We start from the raw sequence: 14,441 nt of genomic DNA, 5'->3' as shown, positions 1-14,441 counted from the left end.
CCGCTGTCCTCTTGTCTCTATGGTAACAGTCAGACCCCCTTCCCACCCACACCTACCCACACACCCGTCTTTCCCATTGATCTTTGAGCGCGTGCACCTGCCTGTCTGAACCGCTAAATCCACCCCCTCTCTCCCTATCTCTGTGGCCCACCGCGAGGTTACACAGTCCTTTCTCGTTACGGTGATTATTCTTACTTTCATTTGGTAATCATTAAAACTCCCCAAATAAATAAGAAAGATATGCCAGCCAGCACTGTTTACTAAAGAAGCACATACTACATGCAAATGTTTAACTGTGAAATTATAATTGTGATATGACATGCCCTGAGAATTTTGTCGTCACTTTCGTAGATAGACTGCGTACTGTACGCTGCAGTTACCGGAGAGAAATAGTTCACTATTATTTCGTATACATTAAATGATGTTCATAGGAAATATCACTTCTATTGAGATTATATCTGAAAAGCTACAAGTCCGCTGAAACACAAGAAACAGTCCAGATTTGATATTAAGGAGGGCAGGAATTTTTCTCTGTTTGTCAGGTAGCGCTTAAGGTACGGTGCCATGATGTGGCATCTCGTACGTCTATTTCCGTTCACCTTGCAAATATCCTTAATGAGGATTACATCAGACTTGGTAACAATAAACTGGACCGCTCTCCACTCGTCTCCATGGCAACAGTCGCCCCCCCTCCCTCCCCACAGGCGCACATTCCTTCTACAGTGGTCACTAAGCGCGTGCACCAGTCTGTCCGAAATGCTGACCCCTTCCTCTTTTCCCATTCCTGGCGTTTAACGTTTTCAATTTGATGTTCTTTTGTAAACCTCGATACTGCTTTTAGTTTCGACCCGAGATTCCTATCGTTTTAGCCCACATCGCCTGTAAGTCATTTTTGAGGCCGTAACCCGCCACAAGTTGTAATAATATGTAGCTCTGTATCCATAATTGGATTGGATTGGAAAAATTGGGTTGGGTTGAGATTGGGTCTCCCCACTACCGATTTCGGAGGAATCTTTATTACACACTTTTTAACTTTCTCACGATTACAGATTAATTTTTTAGCATCCTTCGGTCAACATTAAAGATAACCCCTACATAAATTTCACCTATTTATTTTAATCCTGCTAGCAGCTAGGACTTTGTCTCTCCCCCTTTCGCATTTTAATATTTGATATTATTCATGCTATCGATAACGATTTACTCACGCAAAATATTCAAATATGTACAGTAGTTTGCCTAATTGAAGGCGCTGCAATAATTTCATGAGACATTTGAACTACAGTAATATTGGGGCTGACTTAAGCCGCTGCGCATACCCTAATTAGCAGGTAGAGTTCTGTTGAGTTGTCCGTAGTTTACTATTCCCCTCCTAGCACCGGTAAATCCTATTAAAGTGACTCCGTGCGCACACTGATAAAAAGCACAGATTGGTGTGATCCCACGAGCCCAGGGCTCTAATGAGGGGCGCGAGAGCGTTCGCCAAACATCAAAGCAGCGCAGGACTTCTAGAACGACTCGATCAAAGGTCTACATCGCCTTTCCCGTCCCCGACTGGTGGTCAATATGACCACTTCTGCAACTACAGAACACTCGGAAGCTACCGTTGCCTTGCGTATAGCTGTCATTCTATGGGCTCTCTTTTGTGTAATGCATTTAGCCCAAATTAGGCTTTTGTGATTTCATGTGATAGGTGTTGTTGCAGGGATGAACGCCTGAAAAATTCACATTTAGGCTATTCATCAAGTAAATCATACAGTTTATTGTTATAATAATATACTATAATAAAATATACAATGAAATAATAACATAATATACAATAATAATCCTGTCGTCTCTGCCCTCATATTTGCGTATCTGATAAAATGCGTGGATTTGATATCTTCAAGGTCAGGCGGCAGCGCGTCTTTCTGTGTCAAGTGTATTTCGAGGGAAATAAAATTCAAAACCAGCCGTTGCTGATTTCCTCACTTCGTCCGCGGCAGTCACTCAGCCTTACTATTTATGTTCCCACCGCAATTATACGACGTAAAAAGTGTGTGCGGGGGGTAGGAAGAGGTTTTCGGTGGTGCTCGGCGCGGTTTTACAATGACTGAAAGCATCCCGCGCCTGCGTCGAGGGAGCTGCTCGCGGAGGACTCGGGCTCTGCTGCTCCGCGGGACCGCGGCTCCGCGAGGCGCTGATGATGAAAAGGAGCGATGGTGCGGCGTGAACAAGGGGACGCGCGCGCACTATGCAGCATCCAAATTAGTCCGGGCCACTGAACCGCCAGCGAACCCCTGATTCAGTATTCAGAGAGGAGGAGGGAGACTTTGACAAGGTGGGTTTTGAAGGGAGCAAAATGGAAGGGGGGGTGGAAGTGGAGATACGAGGGGGCATTGGGGTGGGGGGGGGGGGGGGGGGGGGGGGGGGTACCACCCCCTCCTCATCCTGATTTTCATTCATGGCACATTCATACACACAGATACTGAGCCGCTGGTACAGTCTTTCTCCCCATCATAGAAAAAGAGGCATCTCTCCCTCTTTTTCCCTATCGCTCTCGCTCCCTGTCTCCCTCTCTCACACATACACAGCTTCTTTGCCACCCACTCACAGAGCGGGTGAGAACTAACCTCAGAGTAAACATTAGAGGCAGGCATCTTCCCTTTTTTGCCGTCTTGCGGTTGACAGCGCCGGAGCAGGTGGTCCCCCCCTCCCAGCTCAACCCCTCCTTTTGCTGCATCTCCCCCCCCACCCCTAACACCCCCCCCCCCCCCCATAGGACCACAGACAATCAGACAGTCACTCTCACACTCTCTGCCTCACACGCGCATGCATACACACACACACACACACACACATACACACACACACATACGCACGCACACACCACACAAACAGTCGCTCGCTCGCTTGCGGACTGGCTGTTTAGACTCAGCAGCGGTCGCAGCCCACTCTGCTAATTCTATTATACATTCCGTCTGGAAGCTACAGGGCTGCCTCCTAATTGCTTTCCTATCCCCCCGGGGCCCCCCTACCTCCCTGCCCCCCTGCCCCCCTCCTCCCCCAAGTGAAGATGGCAGGAAGGGGAAGGAGGAAGGCGCGCTAGAGTGAGAGAGAGGCAGCCTGACTCGGACACGGAATACCAGTGCCATTTTCACATCGCGAGAGGCTCGGGTCTGGACACAACCAGGAGAGAGGCTTGCCATCTCTGCAGGTACCGTAAAACCTCTTTAACCGCTGGATTTGGGAAAGTGGAACGGGCAGAGCTCGGTGTGTGCGGTGGGGGGCGTGGGGGTATAAAGAAGAGGGTCCTAATGCTTGCGTCCTTATTATGCTTGGGGTTGAGTTTTTCCGAGGGTGCGGAGTTGGCATGCGTGGCTAACGTGCTAATGTTTATTTTTATTTTGAGGAGGAGGTGCTTTGCTGAGCAGTTTTCCGACAGCGTTTGCTCAAACTAAGCTTTTATACCATAACGGTAGCAGCGAAGGACTACTTTATCGCGCTTCCCTCTCTTAGTTTCCTGGATATATTGTGATGAAACAACCCAGTTGCCCCGGTTACGTCAAATACCGAGACGCCAAACTTCTGATATGAGATGTGCAATATGTTGCGAGGACTTCACTTCGCCACCCTCATTATTCATGCTCTCTACCAAAGGCAACAAAGGATAGCTCTTATCTTTATTAGTCCAAAAGCGATTGCTGTTCAGCCGGATGCGGTTGAAGGCACAGCGTCCGGTAGCGTTCACAGGTTTACCTGCTTGACAGTGGGATTTGTTCAAGATTGATCTGAATTTCGTGAGCGATCAGACAGATGTCTGCGAGGGGAGGGGAGGGGGAAGGGGGCTTTAACACAAGGTGCCCGTAATATAAGGGACCACGGCGGCTGAAAGCTGTTAAGCGCTGCACTCAGACTGCAGTGTCACAGATGAGTGGAGGAGATGCTCCCGACAGCCTCCCTCGTTGTGAGAGGCCATTTACAAGGAGGGAGGGAGGGAGAGGGAGAGTGATGGGAGAGAGGGAACAGAGTGATGGGAGAGGGATCGGGGATAGCGGGAAGTGGAGGGAGGACGATGGGGGATAGGGAGAGATGAAAGAGACAGAGAAAGAGAAAGGGGGAGAGAGGGAGAGAAAGGGGAAAGAAAGACGGAAAAGATGTTCATTGATCTTAGTGTTTACTTTTTACAAGGGTGCTTCTGTGCTGCATGTGCATGTAAAAAACTAGCCAGGACACAAACAGTCCAGGGTGGAAATATTACAGCACTGTTCTTGGTAAACACGATACGCAACAGCAGAAGGCAAACACTGCGTTAAAACGACAAAAATGCAATATTTGGATAAGTAGACATCCAAATCGCAAGGAATGTATTTTAATCTAATAATTGACTGAAAATATGCCACTTATTGCCGCTTCAATATCTGTCATTCAATGCAGATACCATACAGTATAAAGAAATTATTATACAAGATACTGTTCAATTTCAGCAAAACTTGCATGAATGGAAGGGGTTATAGTCAACCTGTTTTCAAGTAGGCCTATATGTAGAATATGTTGACAAGTTTTAAGTATTCATTTTTTGACATGTTGACATATTTTTAATGTATTCCTTCCAGTCATATATTATCATATTTTGGCACATAAGACCTCTTCGTACAGGCAAACAGAAGATCGTTTAGCTGATTACAACTGACGTCCGTAGTTTCAAGGCGAAGCGCTTCATTTATTTTGTGGCAGTTAAATACCCCTTCAGCTTGTTTTGTAATAGAGGCAATTAATCAATCGCATGACATAAAAATGTTTCGTCAATCGATCAATCAATCAGTTACACTGTCCTCTGATTTGCCTGGTAAAAAAAGAAAACAGGGGAGCTGATTTTCAGCTGTCCTCTTTCTGTGGCCTGCTGGGGATTTGGACCTCCAGAAGACGATCTGCGCCGTGAATCTGTACGGAGCAGAGGACAGTACGAGGGCGCGATTTCGGAATCACGCGTTAACCCCCAGCTGCCGCTCTGCACCTGGTTTATAACGCTCATCAGTCCTGCTCAATCATGATTGGACAGACGAAATCCCCCCGTGGCAGGTTCGTCCGGCCCATTAAATCAACAGCCGTTGCCCTCCCCTTCCCAGTACGGTGAGACCTGGGGAAACGCCTCAACCCAGAGGTCCATGAGACGATTCTCAAGCGCGTCGTTATGGAGATACTGGCTGGAACGGAAATTATTGCTCATCCAGCGTCAAGTGCGCGTGAAGTCACAGCAGAGATTTTGAAGGAGATTCTCGGTGCTTGACGCCAACAGGGCAAAGAACTCTTTTGAAAATTAAGAGAAAAACATCTTCTGCTATGACCACCTCCTGCTGTATCAGCAGTTTGTTGCTCTGTAAAAAGAGATATTTTTATGGTAACGCAACTTCGCTAAATTACCTCCGGGTGCATTTTGAGGCCATGCACTCCTTACACTCTGGACATTGCTTATAATGGCAGTTAGTCATAGATGATAACGTTTTTACCGCATATTCATTTTGCAAATTGTTATCAACTGGAGCTCCTGCAGAGCCTAGTTGTTGAAGAGGGGAGTGCTGAGTAATGTGTAAGTGGATGCAGTAACTGAATGTGGGAAAGAAGGGAATGCTGGGTAATGTGTGTACGCTGCTGTTGAATGTTGGGAACAGGGGAATGCTGGGTAATGTGTGGGGACAGCAGGATGCTGGCATAATGTATGTGAGGGAGGAATGCTGAGGATTCTGTTGGGGGGGGGGGGTTGAAGGGAGACAAGGAATGCTGGGGGGTGAGGAGACAGGGATCTTGGGTAGTGTGTGGGGGGTGAGGAGACAGAGGGATACTGGTAGTGTGTGGGGGGGGCAGAGGGATACTGGGTAGTGTGTGTGGGGGGGGGGGGGGGGGGAACAGAGGGATACTGGGTAGTGTGTGTTTGTGGGGGGGGGGGGGGGGACAGAGGGATACTGGGTAGTGTGTGTGTGTGGAGGGGGGGGGTGTTGGCTGATGTGGCAAGGGTGGGCGCACGGCTCCGTTTGCTCATTAAGATTACCTGGCGCTCATCCAGCAGTGTGGAGATTATTGGCTGCTCCTCTAAATGGATCGGCGGTTAGTTTCTGATCGTCCTCTTGCGATATTTACTGACCCACTGGGCCGTGACAAAGAGATGGCAGCCCGTCCTCTGTGCCGCCCTTGCTGTAGGAGGAGTCACTCGGCGTGGTGTCCTTGTACCTTTTCTTTGTGTTCTGTTTGCCTGTGGTCTTTAATGCTCAGATAATCCCGGTTCACCCATTATGTTAACCCCTACCTGTACTATAGCGCATGACTCTGACATTACAAACAGCAGCGGTTCCTTCTGTTGGTTAGGAAACAAAACTTGTGGCCAGAAGGCTGTGTGTACAAATTGCAGATGGGGCTTAATTGCTTCAGTAAATATCTATCCTCATGAATAATAATAACAATAATAATATTATTAATAAAGGGAAGCCATATATACATTCTTTGCAGTGCTGATAAATAACAAAAATAACAATAAAAATCACTCCTGGAAAAAAAGTGTTTCATGAAGTACATTGTGCATTTATCATTTCAGAAGTTGCATGTCTTTAAAAATGATATTTGCCACTTTTTGGAATGCCATTTTATTTTTGCTAGTGTTTGATAATACACTGAAATGTACAGTCAACATAGGGAAGTGCTGTGTTGGGTAATCTCTGTGACAGCCTAGCATTCAATAATCTATAGTAAGTCAAAAGTACTGCTAAGCCTGGTACACTTGACAGCTCATGGTATATTAACAGTACGTGAATTTCAGTCCCTTTGAAATTTGTTCTCAGCCCTGTAGTAATTCTCCTAACGAGAATGAAACAATGGACCCCAGTTCAGCTAGTTAACAGCTTTCAGCTAGTTTTTCTTACAGAGGTGAAAAACAGGTCCACGATTAGTGAACTCTCAGCTAAACCAGCATGGGTGATCTAACCGAGAACTGGACTGATCTGCCCGTTGGCAGCGATTGTACTGTGATACCAAACGTGGTTTAAAACTAGGCACGGTGTATGGTTACCTGGACACGGCTGCACGAACACTGCATGCAATACAATATTCATATCCAAGGGCCGTTTCTTCTGATGCTCGGTAGCAGGCACTGCAGAGGTGGGTCCAATCAAACAGATGCCTGGAGAGATGCTGTAAGAGCAGTCTCTCATTGGAGAGGGGGGATTGAAATCCAGTTCTGACTGACTCTCATCCAGACAGTGATTTGGGAACAAATGTGCACAAAGAAAGGAAGTGACATCACAGAACTCATGGACTGTCGTAAACACTCGTGACTGTTGCGCTGTAGTGTGAAGTGATAATTTGCATTTAAGATACAGTGTTTTCTCATTAACATGGAGTGAGGAATTTAAGCAATTTTTTTTCTTTTTTTCATGTCTCATGCAAATTTTCTTAAATTTCACAGACTGCTAAATGGTGTGAAGATGTACACTGTGAGTATGGGAAGCGCACAATACTTTACACACAATTTGACTGTGTTACTCGTTTAGTGCAAAGCTAACTGCAACTGCAGTTTAAATCCCCAGTGGGTCCTTATTTTCATCTACAAATGGCCTGTACTTATGGGTGTTTTTGGTCCCTAAAAAAGGAGAAAATATCTTTTTCATTTTCAACAGGGCAAAAGAGCCACAGAGAGAGAACTCGAACCGCATTCATGTTTCATTATTAATTATAGAATTTGATATCTTTTTCTGGGCTAGATGCAGGTACTTTTTTCCAGACAAAATGAGCAATTAACCCCCACGCTTTGATTACGTTTGAACCGTGGATGTCAAACAGGCGGTTTGAACAGTCACAATTTGGACATTGCAGATAATGCGGCCTTTGATCAGCGACGTGACTGCCATGAAAGCTCTCCCTCATTGCGAGCAGAAATGAGTAATGTTTGAAAAGTGGAGGAGGCGCTTGTTTAAACGAAGCCGCGATGAGAAAAGCATTCGTGGAGGAGCCGGAGAGGTGCCTTTATCCGTCCTTTCAGAAATGATCAAGCCCTCGTCTGACAGCAGCGAGCCGCATGCTGTACAGTCTTGGCTCTCTGAAGCTGCTCCTCAGGGCGGCTTTGAACATGTTCAGACTCCAACCCTGCAAAAGCAGGCTTCAGAACAGCCTAACCTGCAAACATCACCTGCTCCAATTAGAGGGAAAATCCGGTAACTGCTGACTGAGGCGGCCTCTGTGTGCGTGTGCATGTGTGTGCGTGTATGTGTGTGCCTGTGCAGACACGTGTGTGTGTGTGTGTTTATCCATCTTTGTGGGCACCTGTGTGTGTTTGTGTTTATCCATCATTGCAGGCACCTGTGTGTGTGTGTGCATGTGTTTGTGCGTGTAAGCGTGTGTGTGTGTGTGTTTGTGTGTGTATCTGTGCGTGTGTTTGTGCGTGTATGCGTGTGTGTGTGTGTGCGTGTGTATGTGTGCGCATGTGTGTGTGCGTGTGTGTGTGCGCGTGTGTTTGTGCATGTATGCATGTGTGTGTGTGTGTGTTTGTGTGTGTATATGTGCGTGTATGGATGTATGTGTGTGTGTGTGTGTTTGTGTGTGTGTCTGTGCGTGTGTTTTTGCGTGTATGCGTGTGTGTGTGTGTGTTTGTGTGTGTGTATGTGTGCATGTGTTTGTGCGTGTATGCATGTGTGTGTGTGTGTGTGTGTGTGTGTGTGTGTATCTGTGCGCGTGTATGTGTGTGTGTGTGTGTGTGTTTGTGTGTTTGTGTGTGCGTGTGTGCATGTGAGCACACCTCTGTGTACATGCAGGCTTCGAATTGTGTCAGTGCAGGCACGTGTGTATGTGTTCGGAATACAAAGGGAGGTCGGTTATGAAAGCTGGACAGCTCTGGCGTTTATCTCTGGCCCTCCGCGTCTCACAGGAGCAGCTCAGTCTAAATACCAACTGCGGGCGCTTCGCGAGCCAATCAGGTCCAGGCCAATCATGCGTGGGCCAATCAGACAGCAGCTCCCACTCCACGGTGTCACATCAAAGCATCCTGCAGGGTGAGGGTTCATATCCAGGGGAACCGCACTGCCGGGCAGAAGCTGGCAGCACTCGGATTGAATGTAAAACGATGTGAGCTACAAAAACCGCACACACCTCTCAGCTTTCTGCAGCAGGCTTCACCAACCACTGGTGGATCTCTGGTGGGAACCCAGGGAATGCGTTTGGTCGGGCACACTAAGCATTAATATACTGGCCTTGTAAGGGCCATTGGCTTGATGTGCGCTCAAATTGTCCTACTAAACACTTTCCCTCGGGTTCCTTTTCAAACGTTTATTGACTGTTTCTTTTTACCCCAGAGAAAAATGTATTCCAAGCTCTGATTAGATATGAATGGTCACTGCAAGGTAATCAGCAGAAAGTTTGTCAGAGGAAAAGTGCTCCGCACAAATTAGGGGTGAAAGGGGGGAGGGCCCTGAATCTTGTCAGCGTTCTGTGTTTGGTACAGTAGCCAATCGCTGAAGCACAGCCGCAGAGTGATTTAAGAGGAACGGCAGGGTATGGTCCGTGAGACAGATTACATTCAGGTGGTAATGGAGTTAGCACCAGGGGGACCTGCGTGTGCGCCCCACGGAGCTGCTGCAAGTGACCTCTCCCCAGGCGAAGGCAGCGACGTCCCGCGATAATAACTCCCGCCGCACAGAGGAATGGGAATCTATAGGGGCCCCTCGTGATGAGGATGCTGATATCGGAGACGGCGATTGCGGGGGCGGAGCTCAATCGGGAAACAGTCGTGCTGGCTCTTGACATGTGCAGAGTCTTAGGGGATGAGTAGCCATAGCACTGCAGGCTGTTACTTCACATGACATATCCTTTCGAGGTTACAGTGTTCCTGCCCTGACCCAATAAGGTTGCGGGTTCAGTCTCTCACTGAGTCACACTGTTAAAAATGATAGCCACTGCCTCCCTGCTCGGCATCCCGCATTAAAAGAGATGGATTGTGGGTAATGGCCTTGTGATGAACTGGTGTACTGTTCAGGGGTGAACTTCTATGTCCCGTAGTAAGTGGGATGGAGGGTGGGCTGTCTGGGATGGGCTTCAACCCTATGAGCTACCAGGTTCAGATACTGGCCCTTCTTCATCTGCCCCCCCCTGTTGACCCCGCTGTTGAGCTGAGCATGCCTTTGCATTGCATCAGTACCTCAATTTCCTTCTGTGTGGGTTGATGTGATTTTCTATGCACTTTGTTAGGATGGGTCGCTATCACAAACAACACTTTGCATCGTGGGTACATTCCATGCGTGGCAAAAAAATAAAAAGTGATCGCCAATGCTCAGTTCATTTGCCAGGGGAAATTATGCAGGGAGGAACTATTTTTGAAAAATGTTCTTGCTGTCTTTCGGGAGGCCTTGTGTCATGCCTGAGTGACTCCGAAAAGTAAGACAAAGACGTCTCACAGTCAATTATCTGCCATGGAAACCCAAGTCACTATGCCAATGTCCCTTTCTCCTCTGCTCAGACTGGGCAAGAGGCATTCCACCAGCAAAGACAATGGGCAAAAGCTATTCTGACAACAAAGACGAAGGGCGAGAGGCAGTCAGATAACAAAGACAATGGGCAAAAACTATCCTGACAACAAAGACAATGGGCAAGAGGCACTCCCCCAACAAATACGCGGGGCAAAATCTATTTGGACCAGAAAGACAATAGACGAAAGCGCGTTGCGCCGTCAGACACGATTGACGAAGACGCAAAGAGAGGAGGGCCCGGCGGAGAGGTGACGTACTCGGCGGCAGCACCGGGCAGGCCCTGTGGCTGAGGGGCCCCCTGTGTCTCCGCCGCTGTCAGATCACAGCGCTGTAAATACGGAGATGGAGGGTGGTCTCTCCGGGAGCGGGCGTCGGCTTGTGTATCACAGCAGCCAATCCGCGAGCGGCAGCATGACAGGCTACATAACAAAACACGGGCAGCGTGGCCGACCCAGATCCGCGCACTGTGGATCAGCGATACTCAATCCCCAGCCCTGGAGGGCTGCAGCGCCTGCAGGGCCACTCAATACCCATTCCTGGAGGGCTGCAGTGTCTAAAAGCTTTAGCTATAGGCTTTCATTTCATTCAGCTTAACCCTCATGAAAAGGTTGTTTCAAAATATAGTCAAACAAGAAATCCAAGATCTGAGGAATACATATTTTAATATATTCTAAAATATACCACATTACAAACATTACATACATTACAAAACACAGCTTTCTCCAATGTCATATATACAATTTTTGCTAAATAATTTGGATCACATTTAATACTATGTGAGACGTTATATGTTTTCCAGTGTAAGCACAAAATAAGATGTATGATAGTAACAGTAACTGATACATTTTCATATACATTTATTAAAATATAGCAGGGCTATATTTCAGCGGGTAAAACAGTACTTGTCATCTGTCACTGAATCACCGAGTTCATTAAAGGACAGTTTTCAGTAAGGATTTGCTGATAGACGCTCAGGGCAGTCCATCTCAGTGATAAGACAAAATTCACAAGATATCAGTTCCTTGCTTTTCAGGAGAGCCGGCTGCTGCAGGGTTGCCAGGGTTTGTGGGTTTACATTTGAGGCGCTAGCCTGAATGCGCAGGGCGCACAGAGGCAACACGCAAGATGGCTGTGATTAATTAACACTTATTTTTACTACAAATCGACCTAGCCCAACTTCACACGCTAATCGCTGCCTCTGTTGTCCTCGGGCTGTCCGGCAACTAACACAGCGGCCGAGCTCCCTTTACAAAGCACGCTCATGAAAACACACACACACACACACACACACACACACACACACACACACACACACAGGCACACATGCTCATAAAATGCAAAAGTGGTGAGGAGAGGGAATGAAATAGAGGAGGAGAGTGGGATGAATGAACGAGGGAAGGTGAGAGAGGGGTGCGGGTAGGAAGCACTTTACCGCCTGCTCCTGTCACCAGAGCCATGACTGCAGTGAAATTTAGACCGGAGATCAATGGATCTCACATAATGGGGTGGCTGGGCAGGGGGGTGGGGGGTGGGGCATACTCCTTTCCTCATCTCCATTAACCTCCCCCCTCTGCTCCAATACTCCACTGAGGTAAACAAGAGGAACCCCAAGGTAAATTTAAATGCTGTTTTGATAAAAGCAGTGCTCCGTTATATCAATATGCACACCCATGTATGTCAACCCACAAAGCCAAATGACAGAGTGTTCTTTGTGGTTAGTTAGCTGTGCTCACATCCAGAAGATTGAGGATTTTCATCCCCAGATAGGGTACTGATGCAGTACCCTTTGAGCAAGGAGCTTAACCGAATTGCTTCAGTTAAAGGGTGATTGGATATATGGATAAAACATCAAGCAGGAAGGATTAGGACATCCTGCCACCGAAATGGCTGATGTATGGGTGCAGAGAAAGAGGAGCCGGCACGGAGCGTGTGTGCTGTCAGAACACGTCCCGCTGCTTTAGTGTGAATTCGGATCAAGCGAAGAGGAAAAGTAGTTCTGTCAGCCCTGTCTCTCTTTCCCCGCGTGGAATGGAAGGAGGGATGGGGAGTGGATGTGCTGGCGTGAGGCAAGCGGACCCCTTTCACAACCCCCCCACCCCCACCCCCCATCGTGCCCATCTCCCCTCTTCAGCACTCCGCTTCTCTCTCTCTTTCCCTCTCCCTTCAACACTCCCTCTCCCTTCTCACCTAACTGATGACGCGGAGTGAGAGCGCTGTCGCTCACGCTCTCTGTCTCCCTGGAACGTCCTTCCTGGCACTTTTCAGTTCAGCTCACAGTTCGGTTCTGGTGGCTGCATTGTTGTGACAGAGGCACGTTCGTGGCACGTTCATGCGCATAAATAGCAGAGCAGAAGCAAAAAGGCAAAACACAAGGGATTCAGTTAACGTGATATAGTGGCATGATGTACAGAGAACCGTGAGATATTATAAAGGCAGATGAAACTGCAGGAGGAGAGCAGGCCTTATTCACTAACTGGTTGATGTGCCTTTTGTTCCACTTGCTGCCCCGTAGGCTGTGGCAGGTGTCCTGCATTGCACACCTCCGTTTCCTTTCCACATCCCTGACTCTCTCTCTCACCTCATAATTTATGCCAGACGCATGATCATGGTACCATCCTAGGTTAACCGCTGAGGCGCTGGCAGCTTTTAATGATTGGAGAGCTTTAAGAAAGGATGCCTGTGTGGGGGAAGAGAAGGTCCGGGTTTTGTTTTCTGTTTTCGCAGCCCTACGTCACAGAGAAGCCAACAGCGACGTGCCCTGTGATGTAAGCATTGGAGATCACAGACGAGGCATTGCTTGCAGCAAAAACTGTCCGTTTACATTATTATTTTGGTTTTAACTGAGCTTCATCATCCTATGCATGCAAGAGTAAACCACTGCCGCCAAAAGCTTACAGTTCTAATACTGTACCGTCGTTTTGGAGACATTTCTCACCTCCCCTCGTTAGTGAAATGGAATTTCATGCTTTGTTAGACTTAGCCTTCTGGAGTAATTACAGCATTTAAGAGTATGAATGCGAAAACACTCATTTCTCCGCAGGTAATTCATCGGCATGCGAGGCACGCAGATCCAGACAGCTGACAGCAGCGATACAGTATGGCCAAGATGTATACATTTTAAAACACAGGAAAAAGCTTTTCTCTGTCTCTCTTTTCCTCTGCGTCTCCATCCCTCTGCCCTTCACCGGCTGCAGCCAGCCATGACTCTGGGCCATTACCGGCCCCCACCCCCATTTTCTCCATCACTGATTCACACAGCCCATGCACACCCCCCCCCCAACCCCCTGCCGCCCAAACACACACACCACACACACACACAAAACCATTAGCGCTGTCCTCAGACGCTGTGAATCTGCTCCGAACGTTGAGAGCCTATTGTCACTCGTCATACTCCCGTTGTCGCAGATCTACCCTTCAAAAAAAAAAAAAAAACGCTGAGAAAGAACCAGGCTTCAGCCGATTCCTGCCGCTGCAGTAATCGCATTCCCCCTCACACCGTCTCTCATCCTCTTTCTATATTAAGCCCCGTGATCATATGATTTGGCGCGTGTTCTTTTGACAGGGGCAAACAGCGCACACACATAAATGTGCCGGTATTAGTGAGGTTCAAAACCGAGATTGCGGGAGCAAACTGGTGCTTGCCTCTTGCTGAACTTGAATCAGCATGCATACCCTTGTCACAGGTACAGACACAAAAAAAGGAGACATCCACCCTAATGCAGAATAGTGTGCAGGTATGTTATTTTCGGAGTATTAAGTTTGAAATAACTGATTGCTTCTCACAGCAATGCCACCACCTGCCAGCGGCTGATTCTGCATTCTGACTAATTTTGGCCCTTTCATGTTGCCGTTCGCGTGACGATCCCTGCAGCTCCGGGTGAGACCAATTGCTCGTCAGGCATCACAGCTCTCCCGGCTCTGTGGCTTTGCCACCTCTTTTCTGTTTTCAATTAACCTATC

The 14,441-nt window shown here is 47.8% G+C and overlaps 1 protein-coding gene across 3 annotated transcripts in view; it reads left to right on the top strand.

Annotated features, from left to right (window-relative positions):
- Nucleotides 1-3,074: 3,074 nt before the first annotated feature.
- Nucleotides 3,075-14,441, top strand: part of LOC118794556 (retinoic acid-induced protein 1) — a 38,197-nt gene continuing 26,830 nt past the window's right edge. For all 3 annotated transcript variants that reach the window (XM_036552816.1, XM_036552817.1, XM_036552815.1), the window contains exon 1: nucleotides 3,075-3,193. The gene's annotated coding sequence lies outside the window, so the exon portion shown is untranslated. The remainder of the gene's footprint in view (nucleotides 3,194-14,441) is intronic.

The sequence above is a fragment of the Megalops cyprinoides genome, chromosome 19 (assembly GCF_013368585.1).
Source record: "Megalops cyprinoides isolate fMegCyp1 chromosome 19, fMegCyp1.pri, whole genome shotgun sequence".
NCBI lineage: Eukaryota > Metazoa > Chordata > Actinopteri > Elopiformes > Megalopidae > Megalops > Megalops cyprinoides.
This window is presented reverse-complemented; position numbering and strand designations above follow the sequence as displayed.